This window comes from Falco punctatus (assembly GCF_963210335.1).
Source record: "Falco punctatus genome assembly, chromosome: 3".
Lineage (NCBI taxonomy): Eukaryota > Metazoa > Chordata > Aves > Falconiformes > Falconidae > Falco > Falco punctatus.
The window spans coordinates 107363064-107376558 of NC_137582.1; the positions used below are offsets into that span (position 1 = coordinate 107363064).

General features: G+C 41.9%; 1 protein-coding gene and 1 long non-coding RNA gene across 3 annotated transcripts in view; one reads left to right on the forward strand and one right to left on the reverse strand.

Annotated features, from left to right (window-relative positions):
• The window catches only part of SKI (SKI proto-oncogene), a 127722-nt gene that overhangs the window by 21129 nt on the left and 93098 nt on the right, over positions 1-13495 (reverse strand). The window lies entirely within an intron of this gene.
• LOC308061391 overlaps positions 1-13495 on the forward strand; it is a 96094-nt gene that overhangs the window by 9038 nt on the left and 73561 nt on the right. Inside the window, exon 2 of the long non-coding RNA XR_013927197.1 lies at positions 1-13495. This exon is cut by the window's right edge and continues 73561 nt beyond it. This is a non-coding gene — a long non-coding RNA (uncharacterized lncRNA).

Here is a 13495-nt window from a genome sequence, read left to right on the forward strand (position 1 = left end):
TACAAAAATTCGGCCAGATGACATCTGATGATTGCACTTATCCCAAGGAGCAGGCCGTAAGGCATTTCCAGTGAGCTGTGGTACAGCAACACTGGCAAAAACCTCCCAGGTAAACCCCAGATCCAGAGACTTGATTTTGAAATGGAGGGAGGAAATGCAAACATTCTCGCCACTTTTCTCTTTCACAAAGACTGGTAAGCCTTCTGGGATTCTTTTGGGACACTGGAGACTTTACTACAGCTTGTTAAGTTTCTCGTGAGTTCAGTATTACTGAAGCTTGGTTAGCATGAAGATGTGCTACCTGGAAACCTGCACGAGAAAAAATGCCTGGCCAGTTCAACTAGCTGTTTAATTCCTGATCTCAACAATTACTCCTTTATTTATCTGTTCTGCTCGTAAATCTATCATATAAAATTACTCGTTGATATAAATCTGATCCTATAAATCCTTAAAACTCTCCAAAGCTTCTACTAACATTGACTTTTTAATAGCCATTCTCCTAGTCTCAAATGCTACCCATCTTTAGCAGCTGCTCAACAAAATCAGTATTTCCCATTCAAAGTGATTCTGCTTCTCTGCTTCTTCTCACTGAAATCCCTCTGCTGTGGGCACAAGAAGCACAAACCCATCATAGTATGATACCCACTGCACAGATGGGAAAGCTGAAATAAGCCAGAAACAAAGTAAAAGCTGTGTGTGAATGTGGCTGTCAGCTATCTCAATGTCAGTGTTAAATCCCTCAAATGAAGTGCCCTCTTGATTATTTTTCTTTTTTAAAAAAGCATCTGAAAAGAAAGCTGACTATTTGTTACACGATGTACTTGCGTTTTGGCTCTTGGCTGACACAACTGGAAGCCTCTTTTCCACTCCAAGAGTCTGTTTTGCCCTTCCAGTGGACACTAAAATTACAGCTCGAAAAGAATTCCCTGCCCTCTGGTTTAAAACAAAACAAAAGTACAACTCACACTTCCCACTGGTTGAGTAAAGCCAGTGATCGAGACCAGTATAAACCAGGTCAGAGGGGCTAAGAAGGAAGAATGGCCCCTTTTCCTCTCGCCGTTTTTATTGGCAACAGTTGCCTGGGAACTCGCTGATGCCCTGTCAATAGGCAGGGAAGGAGAGCGTGACTGACTGAGGACACAAATGAGCAGCCATATGTGCCGGCACACACACGCACGGGTGTTCCAGGGAAAGACAAAGCACGTTTGGCAGTTGGAAGGAACCAAGGGCTCGGCTCCTGCTGTAACTGAAGCTGAGGGAAGTTACGCCATCAGATTCATCAAGGAAAATCAGTTTCCTCTACGAACAGATTTGCTTTGCCCGATTTTTGCTGAATTGTTTGTGGGGTCACAGATCTGGTAATTAAAAAGATGTTTGTGGACACAATTTTCTCCTCACGTTTTCTTTGAAATGAAACCAGGCTTCTGTAACTGCACTTAAGTTGCAGCTTCAAACTCTCTCCAAGGCATCAGTTCCTGTGTTGTGGAGACATGTCCACTCCGCCAGCCAAGAATCTCATTTTAGCTTCAAACGTTACATAAAAGGACAAGTATCCCCCTTGTGATTTCCACTAATACCAGCTCTCTACCAGGCACCGTGTATCTTCCTCAAGTACCAACTAAAGAATCATGAATTTCAGTTCATGAAGCCAGGAGAGGAGAGAGCAGGCTCTCAACTGATGGGACACAGACGGGCTTTCGGTGCTCCTTCATCAAAGTCCCCGGCGTGACCCGGGCGGGCAGCTGCCAAGCTCAAGGCTGCCCTGACTGGGTCCTTCCCCAGCTCCTCTGGTGCCTGCAGAGCTCCCTAGGGCACAGAACCTGCCCCTGCTTCAACACGGGGATGCAACTACAAAGCTACCAGCACCCTACCTTTCTTTTTTTCTTTTTCTTTTTTTTTAAATTACAGAGACCTTTTTGCTCTTCAGAACATCTTCCTCCTGGGTTCATCTGACCTTCACCTCTCTTACTTGGGCGTCTTTCCCGAGCACAAGCCCTACTCACAGGTTTCACAATTATTAGGATGACACATTATTTTACCACTGCAGTTACAAAGACCCATCCTGCTAGAACCTGGTGTCTTCACAGCACATCTATGACACACTTGCTTTCTCCCAGACAAGTCCAAGGACTGTGCATGTCTGAAGCCACAACACCTCCAGGGCAGTTAATTGCAGTGGTGAGCTCTCAGGGCAACTGTCTCCTATCTATAGTCTTCTGTGCCAAAACTTCATTACACAACTTGACATTAAACCAAAACCCTACCACACTCCTACAGCAGTGCACATCAGGCAAAAATACAATCAAGGTCATACGGATTAATTTTATGGATTGTTACCAGAACTATGTTTTTTTAAAATAATTTTGTCTATTTAACTGGCTGTGCATTTTTTAAAACAAAGCTCAAAGGTCTGTGTTTAGTTTTAGATCAGAACAATTATGGGAAGAAAAGAAAACAGCATATAAAATACCAAAGTCAATAAGCACTGTATATTTAACAATCTCTCACAATTCAGTCGAAAAATAAAGACTTCAGTCCTCCCCCCAGCGTCCCTCTCAACACCTAATCAGAGATACGTGGCAGGTAGGTTTTCTTTCAAGACCTTTGCAAAAGCCGGGCACACGTGCGTAAGCATGTGACACCGAGGGGTGAGGGCAATGAAACAGAGTCTTTTGTCAGCCTAAGCCAGGGACAACAGTCTAAGGACATCATGATGAATTACTTCCAAGTCTGAAGAGCCAGCGGAGCATAGCAAATACAACCCCGCTTGTCTGCACCGCGATCCGTACTCACCTGCAGTTATTTATAGGGCTCCTTCTGACAACCTGCTCTGCCTCCCCACCCTTCTACCTCATCTGCTGCTACAATGCATTTGCGTTTAGTTTGGTTGCAGTATCATTTTGGCAATCAACAATACAATGGAATAAAAACTCTATGAAACAACTGTGATCCTCAAGGCTGCAGAGCGGCAGCACTGCCCTAGGGCTGTGGTTTATTTTTCACTTGCACTTCATTTACTCGAGATGACTACAGGAAAGCTTACAACCATTCTGGAAGATACAGTCTATGTGTCTCATGACAGGACTGGGAGCCAGGCTCTTTGCTTTGAAGCCCAGGCACAACAAGGTGTAGGGAAACAATTGCAATTAGCACAAATATATTCGTGAAGTCACTGACTGAGTATAACACGTCACCAGTGAGTCTGAATTTTCTGTTCTAACCAATGGACAACGCAGATTTAAACCCAAGACTGCTTTAAATATATATCGGTGAAATATACCATCAATACATCACTCATGGACTGATAGTTACAAATCCTATTAAGGTTAAAAGACAGTGGAAATGGAAACCCCGTAGTCCTAGTGAAACAACATGGTGCAAGGCCGCAGTTATCTATCCCCTTCTACTGGAAACTACCACCTCGAGTCTTTTTTATCAAAAGATGACTACCTTTTTGACTGAAGGAGAAGAGTAGTAACCATACAGTTACGAATATGGTAGGTGCCAAGAGCTTTAAGTAAGATACCGAGAAAATATCATTAAAGGAATTTGGTTTTCTTTCGTAACTTTTCAGCCAAGGCAGGCCATTTCTGTCACAGCACACTTCTTGAGGAGTAACTTCTTACTATCCATATATAAAGACAGGAAAACCCTAAATTCTTAACTTACAAAATGTTTTGAAAGCTACAGACAGGCAGATGCTTCCTTAACACCTGACAACTAATGTGCTCTACAATTCCAAGCGAGCCACAAGAAGCTCATCTACTTTAAGTAACAGTTATTACTTCTGAAACCTCCCCAGAGCTCCAAGGATAAAGGCAGACGACCAATTACAGTCTTAGACTTTCAAAGCTTATTTTACTGCCTTTAGAAATAAGCATCACATGCTCTTTCCACCAGATGCTGAGTTAAGGGCGGGGAGGGGGGGAAGGTGTGTTATGAGGGATAGAAGGAGGAGGAGGAATGAAGAGAGGAGCGGACCCTGTAGTTTACTCGTTCCAGCAAATCCATGCAGCAAATCAGTCCTCCTCTGCCAGAAAGGGTTTGCTTTGGAGGAACCTTTTATGTTCAGTGAGCGATTTGTCCAAATAGAATTCATTTTAGCTGGGACATTTACCATGCAGGAGCGATACACTTCCAAAAGGACTTCTGTCCTGCAAAAGGGCTAGTAACATGGAGTAAAGAGAAACATTTGCAACAATTACAAAAAAAACAACAGCAAAATACTACCCCCTGCACTGCGAGGATCAACACAAACACCAATACTAAAGCAGCAGCCTTCAGCAAATTCTCTCATTCAATATACATACTTTTGACAAAAAGCCCACCTATTTTTTCTTTTTTTTCCAACATAAACTTGCCTTCTGACTACAGGTGAGAGAATACCCATAGAATGTATGTAAATATCTATATAGAGAGATACACAATGTATTTTTTAAAAAAAACATTTTGCATAACATCAAGCGAGGCAGCAAAAGATAATGTGAAGAGAAAAATGGAAGGGGAAGGGGACGGACAGGAGAGGGAAATCTGGGACACTACGAGAAGGCTTTCAGTTCTTGTATAATGTGATAGATTTTAAGCCTTTAGGGGGAGAAGTGGCTAAGCAATATTACAGTGCAGCGTGACTGCGCAGCCACATGGGTTGTGTCTGCTACAACTCTATTAATAGGGGAGAAGATTAGAGAGGTTTGACTCCTTTCGGTCTACATCTCCGGATGTAATTCCTGCTTTCTCTCCCTGCTGCATTGCTGCTCACTGCCACAGAGGCTCTTAGGGACGTTAGAATGCCAACAGCACCCTGAAAGGGCCAACGGGAGCAAAATGCCACGCGAGACTGGACCTTACTCAGCTGAGGAACCCCCTCGAGGGCTCTGCTGGCCCCAATTCATCCTGCCTGTCTGACACAGCATTCAAACTTTTGTTTACATCTATTCAACATTAATAGGCTTTAAACACAGATTTAACTTATAGTACTTAAGTGAACTGCAGAATTGAGCCCTCAGTGAGTATATGTATAATGAGTTACGTTTGTCGTGCCCAAATAATAAATACGAACACCCACCGGCCATGACAAATAGTGTTTTTTTGCTCTCACTTCTCACTTTCCTGCTACAATGCGAGTTCTATTCCACGTCTCCATTCTGTGTGTGTAATGTGCCTGACCCCTATAAAGATGGTCAAATAAATATCTGGTGACCTCACAAGTATGAAAATAAGCTTATTTGAAAGAAAAAGTATATCTTCAGGGGGTTTGGCAGTAACTTTCAATTATTTTTAATTGCCTGGAAAATTAAAGTAAGAAAATAGTGTGGTATAAATGTTAGGGCACACTATTAAGCCGTTTTCATAATATCTTAGCCATAAGCTTAATAGACAAAAAGGGTTTTTTTAAGCCTCGGTCATCTGTTCAATATGAATGGACTGTCTGTTCCCATACTTCCTCAAGGGGTAACTGAACTGAAATATTCCATGATAGAAACCAGATTCAGTTTGACCTCATAGGCAACGAGAACTCCACAGAACCTTCAAAATTTGGGTTTAATTACAAACCACCATGGAGCCTGGACTGCAGCCTGAGATCAGAAATACAAAGAAAGGAGTTGAGAGAAAGTTTGGAGCTATAAACACCAACTCCCCTTCCCCCACTTTCCTTTCCTTAGACCATGGGATGCATTTTTTAGTTCTCATTGTCAACACAAAGGACTTACAATCTGCATAGTAAGCAAGATTTCCAAGGTAACAGTCTAAGTCTGCCTTCCTTTCTTCTTGTGGAATTATGCTATCACAACATTGATGCTGCATCAAACGCATCACGGGAATCCACACAGAATTGAAATTCAGCCCCGGTATCATGACGGCTTCAAAGTCTCATATTTTGTTTTCTTCTTTTGTCTGAAACTTTGAAGCCTGAAAACAAGTTGCAAGTTGAACTTTTCTAAGGAAGCCCTGTAATGCAGTGATGGAAACACACAAGACTTTGAGAAGTGCTGTATGTTTAAAACCATCACGAGCTTCCCAGCCAAAAGGAAGCAAGCAAAACCTTACATAAGCGTAGGTTTGTGGCCTTCCAGTAGAACTGCGCTGTATTTTTGCCAAAGCTGTGGTGTAAATTAGCAGTGAATGCCTGATGTAAAAGCCTTGGGTCAAGGAAAAGACTGAATCAGGCCCTCGCTCCACGAAAGCAAACACCATAACATCCGTTTCGGTGGAAGAAGATCAGACCTGTGTGGAGGGAACGCAACTGCTCAGGAACACAGTTTCACAGGGTCTGCATTTCAATGCTGTTTTCGTACCTCCAGTATGCAACACATGAAAAAAAAACCAAAACCCAAACAAACAAAAAAAAAAAGGGGGGGAGGTGGGGAAAGAGGTGGTGTGTATCCACCCAGAACAGGGACAGGAAATCTCTGTCTGGTGACAGAAGCTGAAGTGAGGGTGGATCATGCACAGAAGGGAATTTAATAACCATAGGCTGAGCCTGTACAGGAAATTGTGATAACATAGATGAAGGGCTCAGATCTGTGGGGTGGCATGAGAAATGTCAAACATCTGCATTCAGACATATGCTCCCTTGCTTCTGAAAGGAAGGAAGGAAGAGGAGAACTACCGGTCATTTCCAAGAGGACAGATTTGGGCATGAGGTCCTGCGCTGCTGTCTTTGCAGCACTGTGGTGTATTCCTGGACAATCCAGTAGATATGTGCACCACATACACCAGACTAAGGCGTTCAGTTAGATGCCTGCACTTGCTGCATACACATTTACTGCAACTACAGAGAGACCAGGATGAAGGCCAGGAAGATGACTGTGGAAAAGTGGCCTGACATCTTCCAAAAAGGACCAAAACCATTTTGCTTCTTGCAAAGAGAAATTCCTTCTTCATTTGTAGCTCTGGAAGACAATCTTCATTCTCTCTACAATGTTGCCATGAACACACACCTCCAAGAAAACAAATCTATAAAAGACTACTTGCTGTGTAACCTTCACCTGCTGCATTAAAGTCAGATTCATAACAGATTAATAATGAAAATCCAAGCAAACAATCTCTCCCAGTGTCACCCACCGTGCCAGCACAATCAAACCACAATGCAATCCTTCGGTACTGGAAGATGGGGAGTCCTATGGTTTGCTTTGATGTTTGAAGTTCCCCATAAGAGTAACTTAACCAACCTTACAATGCCAGAGCTAAAGGATATATAAAAGAAAACACAAAACTGTGAGAATAACCTGGCATAAGGACTTTTTGTATTTGCAAACCACCATACACTGAATTGTCTTGTTGCACTGAAAACACCAAAAGAAAAAAGCGCACAATTGCAGCATGGAAGAAAAATCCAAAATTGGCCTGAGCACCCACCTATTCGCTTGTGCAACCCAACATAAAATGCAGAGCCTGGATAGACAAAGTCATGGTTCAGATGTTCCTGTTAGAAGGCGGCATTAGAGGTGAAGAAATGTTCCAGCTAATGCTTTTTATTTATTTTAGTCCCTGCTTAACCATGAGATTATATGTCACCACCTCAAATCCCTGAATTGTATTTTTATTAATACCTATCCTCTATTAAGGATCTCTCTGTTCCATTTTCCCAACATTGGACATAAAAAACCCCGGTTAACTTGAAGGAGAGGCCCAAGACCTGCACTGGAAATAGAGCAATGAAACACCGCCGTGGTCACCACACCTCAGCTGGACAAAGTGTGTAGCTGGCTGAAAATCCTTCGTCTCTGTGCAAGGCATCAACCTGGCAGAAGGAGGCCTGAGAAGGTGACGCACCATGCAGAAATCAAGCAGAAGTGGACAGGATGGGTTGGATAGAGGCATGACTCCAGCCAGGGCAGATTTTTATCTCCCCACGGAAAAAAACCAACCAGCCTGCTGGTATAAATGCACCATACTGACTATGGTGTAAATTTTGCTTAGAAAGCGTGAATCAGAAGGAAGTTGACATTTCACCTAAAGAAACACTACCGAGGCTGAGAAAAATAAAAGTTCATCTTGAGGAGAACCTTGCCAGCCAACAATGGGAACAAAAATTATCACCTTTAGGTAGAAATAAAACTAGGCGTACCTGGATACAACAGACAAAAGCTTCAAAGGCCTCAAACACATTAAGGCAAAAATCTTTTGTGGTCATCTACGTTCCTCCATGCATGTGGCCTGTGGATTATTTTTCAAAAAATTTGGGCAGCTTCTCCCAACCATGATAGCAAGACTTCTGCTTAAGAGCACAAAAACCTGAACTATGCTGCACCTCTGCTAAACTCTCTCCAACAAACTTGCAACCCTATTCTTGACAAAGCCAAGTTTAGTCAACTTCCACAAGAAACAGGCTGAGCCATCGTTGCACAGAAGCAAAAATTCTGCAAATGGAACACAGAATGGAGATAAAGTAGCAAATTTCAGGAGCAGGGAAGGAAAAACTATTTGAAATACCAAATAGAATCCCAAACCTTTCTAAAAGAATACAAATTAATTTTGTGAGAGAGACGTTTATCATTTCAACTGCTGCTGAAGTGGGAGGAAGGAACTGCGGGAAACCAGGCAAATAATGCCTGGCTCAGCTGTTCAGGGTAGCAGCTGTCCTGAAATCCTCATTGGAGGGAACAAGCCAGGAGGTCATGGAAGTCATGATTATTTGGAATGAAGAGGGGAAACAATAGGTTGGGGCCCTCGGTCTTCTTGCCTTTCTCATGTCTTTTGTTCGCTGTTGCCTTCCCAGAATAGCTGGCTGGCTGTATTCTAGGCAGATCTGGGTCTGGTTTTGTACAAGCCTTTTCTCCCCTGCAGGTTTATAATTAAAAAAAAAAAAAAAATAAAATAGGAACCTCCCCCTCCCCTGTATTTATGTGTCTGACTGCATGCACCCCTTGTAACTACCTTCTGTTGACCAAGGACGCAGTTGGAGGCTTTATGTTCTTCAACAAGGGGTAGTGTAACTCAGCCCAAAACCGAGACAGTTCCTTGAAATTTAGTCTTCTCAGATCCCCTCCCCTGTTAAGCCTCCCTCCTAGGGCAAAGCTAATGCCATGCTGCAGGAGGCATGACAACTAACAAACCTGTCAAAATCACTGCCTTGCCTGCAGGCAGGAATACTGCTGTTGCTCTAGTCGTCACTAAGAAACTTTACTAAGAGGGGAAAAGATTAGTGGAGACACACGTTCTGCTTGTGTACTTGTGTGCTTGTATAACTGCGCCTGAAGCATCCTGAGGGCTAACAGGGCCTGTTAACAGTTCACAAAGTTTAGTGAATAGACATGACTAAAAGTTGGTTAAGATTTTTGGACACTGTGGTAAAACATGATTCTTGTCCTGCCTCTCACCCTGCAGACCTGCATGACCTTGGGCAAGTCACTTAACCCTGATCAAACTCATGCTTATGTCACCCAGGAATGCTGTGAAGCTGATTACTTTGCAGAAGAGCTTTAAAATGGCAATCCTTACATAATGGTATAGTCTAACTGTTCTGGCTTAGTAGAGCTGAAGTGAGAGTGTAAACAAGGTCTTAACTGCAAAACACTGCTTCCTTAGAATTTCAGATAAAGACGCAGGCAGAAAAGACCGACTTTTCTTGCAGAATTGTTATAACCAAGACTTGCATATCCTGATTCCTACTTCATGTGAATTTGGACAGAAAAAACTCAATTTTTGCTCTAGGATGAAACTGTTGTAGTCCTGCTGACTCAAAAGATCAGGTGAAACAACGTAAAGAAGTGTAGTAACTTTAATTTGGGATTAGCAGTCAGTGGTAGACGCTCCTTGCCTGTTACTACTAAGGATGAACAAAGAGCCTGCTGAAAGCCACACTGCGAGTAATATTAGGGTAAATCTAAGATGAGGGAAAAAACATTTCTCATTTTAAATAAGCAGGGTTCCTCCCCCCCTTTTTTTCCTCCATACAGCTTTAATATTGATCCAGATATTAAGGACTTTTCTTGGGTGCCATCAGAATTGTTTAATGGGATACTTTTTGTGTTATAATCTTAAGAGACTCATGTATGGATTTGTATAACGATCTTGAAAAAAGACTGAGTGCAGCAAGAAGGCAGGCAGATTGAAAAAATATTAAATCTTTGTTTGATCCCTAACTCCTGGGCAAAGAACCGTAACTCCTCCCCTTTCTCCATCCTACACATACCTGATTCCTGACACCATATTAAGAGGCAGAAGGCACAAGAATAAAAACCCAACAAAATCCAGAAGGTTTCGTTTTATGTTTGGGACAGATATAATGTGTCTGCAGAGGAGATGAAACCACAGTATAGTTAGGTGATTTTCATTTTGGATATCCACCATCAGTAGACTCGAAACATCCTGTTGTAAAGCAATGCTATGTGATTTACAACGTCCCCATACAATTTGTGAGTGCTAAAGCTTTTATTTTTTTCTAATGGTATTTGGCTTGGCTTCATTTTCTAAACTGCTGTTGCTCTCGGGTTCAACAGGAGACATGTTTCTCTAAGCTGATTTCTCTGTGGCTGAGGATTTAATCAGATCAAAGTAGCGATTAAAACATGGACTATAACCACAATCCTTAAAGGGATAGCTGCAACATTAAGCCCTCCCCCCTTCCCCTTTAAAAGCAGAAGTGAAGCAGTATCTCTCTCTGGCAAATGTACACTTTAAATTAGAGTATCTTGAAATTTGCTACCTCCTGCATCACCTTTCCTCTAGACAGGGTGCAAAGCTATCGGTAAGTACCAAGCAACTAAGATATGCAAATGAATTAAGGGCTGCACTTAATGTGAATGCATTAACACCATCAAGACATCCTTGAAGGTGGGTTTTCTGACACTTGCTGTACTCCAACACATACGCTGTAAATTTCCAGCACTGCTACCTCAGACCCCGTCAGTGCTCTTGACATTCTTTCCTACATTTTCCACTTGCTACTTTGTAGGTCTGTGGATCTTTTCATCCATCCAAAGACAGCACGATAGCATGTTTAGAATGGTGAGAAACAGGAGTATAAAAAATGTAAATGGAGCAGCATTTACACAACTCTGCACAATGAACCAAACACTAAGGCCAAAAAAGCTTTTTTAGTGACGATTAATTTCAGAAATTAGGCCTAATTTTACAGCAGCTTCAGTCATGACCTGTATGAAAAGCCAACAAGCTGTGCCATCAGATGCATGAGCCCTGTTCCCATCCTCATACTGCACAACAAAAGCAGGCCAAGTGACTCACTCCAGCGAATGCCAGAGCTAAAGATAAAGGCTGCTGGATTCTGGCTCCTGATCTCCCGATTCTCCGAACACCAGAAATCACTGGCAGTTGTGATGGGTATTATTTTCAAAGATGTAGTACAAGAACAGCTTCCCCTGAAGTTTGCGGAAGCTCTACATTGGGAGTGCCAAGGGGGATTTTCAATTAATGAAAGCGCATGTTCCATTGGAAGTCGGTATTTATTTGGTAAGCCCACTTGGCAGTTTAGTCCTCTCCTCACTTCCATCACTGTGACACCTTTGAGATACCAGCTCCTTGGTATGTGGGATAACATCTTCTTCCAAGCTATTCTTGACACTCTACTCCTACTCCTCTTCTATGCATTTAACCATTTTAAAGCTGATTTGGGTCATGACTAATAGGATTAGATACTAAAATCATGTGCTGTTAGCAGTAATTATTGTAGAGCTAACAAGACCCATGTGGAATGCAAGTTAGAGTAGCTTTCAGATGGGTGGGAAAGCATTCATGTTAATGTGTTCTTTCTTCCCCTTTTTAATTATAATTAATATTAAATCTGGACAAAAATCCCAGGAAAACCCCCAAACCTCAAGATCACTCTTTTTATAGTCAATTTTTTTTGTCTGCATTATCACTCTAAACCCCAAAATTCCTAACATGGGGTGACAAAAGTGGTCTTCAAGCACTGCTAGGAGGGAGTTGGGACACCGAATAAATAAATGTCAACAGCCTGATTTTAAGATCCACTGAATTAAACCAGGCACACTTGTTTTTTAAATCCAGGGTCACAGACCTACGTTTTGTGCAAAACTCACTGGTTCTAGCTACCTGCATCTCACCGTAGCTAATGTGAAGGGCACATGCTCTTCTCATGAATACTTCCAATAACTGTTTCTTGTTTTCACAGGAAAAATATTAAAACAGAAGAACACCCCCCTCCTCCCCCTTCTGACATTTGGAGAATGAACTGTTTATCTGCTTTAGGGAAAGAGTAATTGTTACAAAGGCCTGAAGGTCAGGATTACCGTATTTTATTCCTGGCTCAGCTACTGATGTTATTTGAATGGCTTTATGTAAATCAAATAACGCATATGTTTCATTAAACTACGTTAGTGTAAACAGTATCAGAATTTTGTGTTTGTGACTTTCAAATAAAAGGCACTACAGAAACGAGACTAATGTTTTCATAAAAAACAAAATCCAAAGAATCTAATTTTCCTAATTCTTTAATAGGGTTAAGCACCATTAATTCCAGCTGGGAAACAATTCAAGATGGAGCTCATGAGTTTTGTCTTCCTCATGTTGAACATTCAGTTTTCCAACCTTTCTCTGCAACCTCCAAATAATTGCAGAAAACTATTGCAGGATATAGTTGTGGAAATGCCCAACAACTCCAGACGTCTCAGCTTATCGTTCTGGAGAAGAGCACGCAGTTCACTTACAAGTAAGACCGAAGTTAGCCTACAGTAATGGTCTCCAAACTGGACATTCCACAAGAGTTGCTCTTTTTTTGCTCCTTTTCCTGACACGTCACCATCAGATGCTGTACCAAACCTACCCGTAGTCTGATCCAGTATGACCAATCTTTTTTTTCACTCTGTTCTCAGACAGTAAGTTTATGTACCAAGTTCTAACCTAAGTACCTATATGCAGCATATGGCTATTTAAAATCGGGTTCACCACAGGTGAGATATCATCTGCTTTTAGATGTTTACAACAAGTTGTCTACATTTGAAATAGCTGTCTAGATTCCCCTTCAGTCAACAGAAAGGCACTTTTAGACTGCAATTTGTCCTAAAGTGGGTGCTTTAAAACATACCAAATAATCTATCAGTCGGCACAGACTTAGACACCTGCACTGTAGGCAACCAGTAACTCTCCTAAGTTTATACAGGTTCAGGTACAAGACTTCCACAGAGAGAAACAAGTGTCTAAATACCCTCAAAAACGTTGTTGCAACCCTCTACAAGACTGGTCACTGTTATAAGGGGCTATGCTTAAGCATCTTTTCTTCCCAGCTCACTTATGTCAGCTGACCAAGATTTGTTAACACCTTAAACAACACTTTTATGCCTCACACGTAACTCAGATTTATTTTTGTGGTGTCTTCTTCTCCACACGAAACAATAAGGCTACAGAACTATTTTAATGAATGGCTCTTTTTTAATAATTACATGTTTCAGTAGGATAAAAGTAATTTTCTGGTTCAGAATGGCAAAGGAACCGATGCACATTTCTCCTAATATACAGGAACCCCTTGGGATAGTAAGCTGACAGTGAAAGGTAACTCCTTCCTGTGGGCAAA